Raw genomic sequence first — 6,000 nt, 5'->3', positions numbered from 1 at the left:
GTGTTGGATGCTGTTGCAAACAGATATTAAGGTTTTAAAAGAAACAATGTTTAACAGTAATTTGCAAAAGCTATGAAAAAAGTTAAACCAATCCTAAATGTCTATAGCTCATTTTGAAGTGCTTCAAAAGACCTTTCGTATGCATCTAAGAGAGTTGAAAATGATGAAGTTTTACTGAAATGCGAGCAATTTTAAGATTTTTTCTGTTTTTTTGACCTCAAATTTCAATGCCCGTTTTACCCCATTTCCCTTTGTCGTAGAGTGCTCATATTTGGCATGAGTTCATCTCATGTATAGTTTAACAAACGCTGAAAGTTTCATCCAAATCGGAGCACCTCGATACGACCTCTAGAACAAACCTAGCAATATTTACAAATACTGCCTCTTAAGGGAGGTCCGTTATCAAATCCACTCTTATGGCTCGAAGAATGAGCCTGATTGGTTGAAACTACGATTTATGAGAGCCAGTTTATCACGGTATAGGAAATAGACAAAAAAAAGTTCAAATTCGAACGCATTAACCGGATTTTTATGTGTTTTGGCCATTGAAACTGGCTTTTAAATTTGAGCTCATTTGGTTAAGAGTCAAAGGGTCCGGTTGTGAACTCAAACTAGAGAAGAAATTTTAGTTTTTATTATTTTTGATTATTTTTTAATTCAAATTTTGAAATTTTCTAAACTTCTAGAAAAAAATATATTTTTTAAATGAGGGAACCATGAGCACTATGGAAAAAAACTGAAAAATTGCTAAATTAACACAAAAATAGTGTATAGTGCAGATTATTTAAAGTTTGGTAGAGTACTTTTTAAACCCCCTCTAAGGGGTGAGATTGGGTCAAATTTCAAACGATTGTCATCTAAGGTAGTGTTCATCAAAATCCACCATATTTTGGGAAAATGTTAGTAATCTATTTAAGAACAAATCTACGTTGAAAGATTCTAGATGTTATTTAAATTGTTTTTGTTATTAAGACATTACGAGATGTATATCGTTGTTTGACCCATAGTCACCCCCACTGACGGTACCTTTGGTCCAAATGGATGATGTTCGAATCAAAAAGTGTTTTCAGCTGACATGGAATGGCCCATAAGGTATTTATTGTGGAACATAGGATAGTATCCTATTAGAATACATGCAGTTATGTTGGATCTACCTTGATGAAAGTCATGTTAACGATTCTTTCGCGGATCAAATGAAACAAGTACCATCAAAAAGGACATTTTTATTCTATCCAGCTGTTAGAAATTGGAATCCTGAACTATACCTCTTAATGCTATTGGTGTTACTTACCAGAATTCAACTCTCAAGTTTCGAGAAATTTTGAGAACGTCTGACCGATTTTCGGTTCACAAAATTCTGATATTTTCTCTCATTATGGCTGCGTTTAAGATTGCTTGTCATTTTTGCCAATTTATGAAAATTTATGAATAATTTCCGCCACACTAGGTTAACTGATGAACCGTGAACCAATTTGCATACCACTAATTACTAGATGAACTGTTGCTAAATGCAAATGAATTCGATTGTCCGCTGGCCAGTCATAACCTCTTCACATCAAAAGCGACAATCGGAAGCCAATTATGGGATCGATTATTCATAAATGGCTTTACATCAAGCAGGAAACCAATCAACAATTTCCATTTCAAACCCATTAGCCAGCAATTATACGGCCAAAGCGCCCGGTTCTATGCAACCCAACTCTCACACAAAACCACCAACCCAACCGGCAGCAGTTGACAGTTGTTCTTAGTTGCCCTAGAGGGAAACTTTGGAACCGCACATCGAGCACGGTGGTGTTGACAATTAGTGATGCTGGCCACGGCCACGTTCTTCCACTCCACGTTGGCGCACATCATCAGCCATTTGGGGCTGTTGTCTGTCAACAAAGACGACGTCGACGACTGCGAAGATGTGAGGTTGATGGTGATTGTTATGGCTCAAATATCCACATCCCAAGTTTGGGCAAGGTTACCAATGTTGATCCAGTTCTTGTTTCGAAGCAAGTATCCCTACTTGAACGGTTCAAACAAGCTCCGCTCACCAAACGTTGTACTGGATTCTGCTTAAATGTGCACCCGTTAGCGTTGTTGACGTCGTTATCAGCAGCAGCATCAGGGGTGGTGACATTACCCACACACCATATAACGATTAATGGTGGAAAGTGCTCTAGTCAGTAAAGAAAGTTTAAAATAATGGAAAAAAAATTAAAAACGGAAAATTCACAAATTTTTGTGTAAACATTCACCAAATGTGTCTGTCTAAAGACCATTGTAATATTCTGAAAAATAACCCTGTAAAGTTACTAAACAGATGTATTTATAATCATGATTGAACAGATAAGTTGATTAAAATTAGCTTTTACCGAATGTTAAAAAAATATATTGCTCAAATGTACAGTTTTCTTAATTTTTACTAGTAAAATTAACAGAGCCTACTATTGGAAAACGTAGTTTTTTCGTCGGCCTACACCCAAAGACAAAATCCATGCGGATAGTAAAGTAACGAGAGGAAAGTACTATTTGGCGAGAGTAAAGACCTCTCGCGCTACAACAACAACAAATCGTGTTCAATCGGTATCGACACTTTTTTTAAGGGTGTTTTTAATTTTGGAAAATGAACCCACGAGTAATGTACTCTCGGTAATTTCGGGATTTATCCTCTCTGTCCGTTCACAGTACCATTTTACTACACAGAAAAAAATAATGTAAATTTGGAAGCTGTAATTTTGGAAGGTTGAATATTACCTCTTTTATGATGTAATTTTACCTCAATTTAGACTGAAAAAATTACATTACACCAGAAAAGTGGTAAAATTACACATTTCCAGAGGTAAAATTACACTTTTTTTCTGACATAAAAGATGTACCCCTTCCCAGATGTAATATTACCATGATTTTTTTTCTGTGTACCGAACCATGCTCTTAATCCTCTCGTATACCGGTGCCCAATTCTGGGTGTATATTTGAAAAAATATATAACCTATTCGCTCTACACCATTCCCTTAGCCTTGGCGTTCTCGTTTGCGAGATTCCTACTCGAAACTAAGTGTCCGAAAGCTTGATTGTTGAGGCAATTGCAAACCTCTTTTTACTCCTAAGCTTCCATTTACCCCGGTATTCAAACTGACGACCTTTGGATTGTAAGTCCAACTGCCGAGACAGGACCCAGGAAGACGACTCCTAAGCCTGGACTGAGCTAACGACCCTAACCTTTAGAAAAATCCCATCGGGACCTTCTGGGATCGAACCCAGGCTGACTGGGTAAGAGGCAACCACGCTTACCCCTACACCACGGGTCCCGGTGGCCCATATTTTAATTTTGCTCGAGATTGGAGAGTTTTGGGTTGCACTCAAAAAATCCACACGTTGATGTTACGTGAAAAACTATGTGTTTTTTTTCCACTATACTTTTCACGTAACTTCTACGAGGTGGTCCTAGTAGAAACGGAATTTGCTTGGCCAGAGCATTTCACATTGATTCTACGTGTTTCACACGTAAATGCTAAATGTATAAGCTGGTGAACTCTTAATGAACGTTTTAGTAATCGTTTTGAGAATCTTCTAGTACTAATGAGGTTAAGAGCTTTTTTCTAATGTTAAAAATGAAAAATAATGTAATGCAGTTTTTATTTTCAAATCAATGTTTTATTGAATTGAGTGCATAATTGGCAAAGGGAGCGCGTAATCGTACAAAATATTCGGAGTGAAAAGTGATTTTTTGTGATTTTTAAAACCCTTCCTATATCATTGTTTATCGGAAGGCACGGCGTCGGGTGGATTGTGTTTAAATTTATCGATTAAGGTTTTATTTTTTTGCGGTGAAAAGGCCATTTCTATGTAAGGATCGAAAGACGCACTGACAATTTGGATCGTAGAGTTAATAGTGGAGCAAAATAACTGTGTGATTTTGTGTGTTAATGAACATGAGCATGAGCATGAGCATAGTTGACTGCCAATGAGCTGCTACTCCGTTATTGACAGATCAGCTGAAGTTAAACAATGAATCAAAAATGATCAGTGGGAGCCAACCATCCGTTCACTGTTTAACCTCTGAAGATCCCTACTTTATTAGTCAATACCGGCGCCCTCCCAAGAAGCCTGCAGTTCAACGAAAGGGAGGAATGTTAGTCCGATAGTTGAAGTTGCAGACTCATCAAGCACATAGTTTTTTGCTATATACTTGTTGATACCGCTTGAGACCGTTGAATCCACAGCATCTCCTTCAAGCATCACGTGATTAAATTTTTTTTTGGGTTAGTAGGATAAGGTATTGGCTTTTCGATGCCTCCCGAGCTACGACGCTATGGGGAGGACTTTCATAACAGACCTGTCGGCGAGCCTTCCGAGCAACGATGCTATGGGAAGGTCTTTCTGGTTAACACACAAAATCACTCACACACAGTTATTTCGCTCCACTTTTAACTCGACTATCCAAATTGTCAGTGCGTCTTTCAATCATTATATAGAAATGGCTTTTTCACAGCAAAAAAAAATAAAACCTTATTCGAAAAATTTAAGCACAATCCACCCGACGCCGTGCCTTCCGATCAACGATGATATAGGAAGGGCTTTGAAAATCACAAAACAATTAATTAAGTTTACAAAAGCACAAAAAACACCAATTACTCGACGAAAAAGACAAAAATAATTCAGTAAGGCAAGCGCGTGGCCTCACCGCCCGCAATCGACTGAAGTACTAAACACAATTAACACCCAGTTACTTTGGAACACAATTAATACGACAAACTCAACCGGCGGCGTGCCCTCCGATCAGCGATGATAAAGGAAGGACTGATATTATTATTACTAGCAAGAAACACACACAATTCACGACAAAAGGCACACAAAAAAAATCACTTTTCACTCCGAATATTTTTTACGACCACGCGCTTCCTTTACAAATTATGCACTAACCCCATACGAACAGCGACACAGAAACACACCAAAAAATTAACCTGAATAATCACGACTTCGCGTCCCCACTTCCAGCGCACCACTGTGTGATTTTGTGTGTTAACCAGAAAAACCTTCCCATAGCATCGTTGCTCGGAAGGCTCGCCGACGGGTCTGTTATGAAAGTCCTCCCCATAGCGTCGTAGCTTGCGAGGCATCGAAAAGCCAATACCTTATCCTACTAACCCAAAAAAAAATTTAATCACGTGATGCTTGAAGGAGATGCTGTGGATTCAACGGTCTCAAGCGGTATCAACAAGTAAATAGCAAAAAACTATGTGCTTGATGAGTCTGCAACTTCAACTATCGGACTAACATTCCTCCCTTTCGTTGAACTGCAGGCTTCTTGGGAGGGCGCCGGTATTGACTAATAAAGTAGGGATCTTCAGAGGTTAAACAGTGAACGGATGGTTGACTCCAACTGATAATTTTTGATTCATTGTTTAACTTCAGCTGATCTGTCAATAACGGAGTAGCAGCTCATTGGCAGTCAACCATGCTCATGCTCAAATCAATGTTTTATTGAATTCTTCTTTTATTAATATTTAATACTTCAAATTCACGATCTCACGATACTCCGTGTCGAAGTTGAGCCACCAGTTTGAACCGAAGTTGACCGTAACGTGATTGGTCCGGTGGGGTCAGCGGCTGAACTGACCGCTGGTCCGACTGGTCATGGTGCTCATTCTGGCCGAAATTTCATGCCTCTCGCCGGTAAACCGGTAACACGCAGAAGACTATTTGTTTACCAGCCCCAATTTTTGGTGGGTTTAAGCACCACGGTAACATCGGACACTAAGATTAGAACTGGCCAGAAATCCGGTGGCCGCCGGAAAAGAAAATGCTTGTTTCCAGGAGTAACATTCTGCAAAAAAAATATAAACTAGAACTTAAATAAATCAAACTAAACTTACCGTCTGTTTCATTTTAAATTAAATTTGGCGAGCATAACTTCAGCAGCAAATTTCGCCGTTCGCCATCAATTTTCATACTAAAATAATCACGTAGAAATTCGACAGAATGGCGCACTCGAGTCTCGTTGAAGTT

Source organism: Culex quinquefasciatus, chromosome 1, assembly GCF_015732765.1.
Source record: "Culex quinquefasciatus strain JHB chromosome 1, VPISU_Cqui_1.0_pri_paternal, whole genome shotgun sequence".
In the NCBI taxonomy this organism is placed as follows: domain Eukaryota; kingdom Metazoa; phylum Arthropoda; class Insecta; order Diptera; family Culicidae; genus Culex; species Culex quinquefasciatus.
This window is presented reverse-complemented; position numbering follows the sequence as displayed.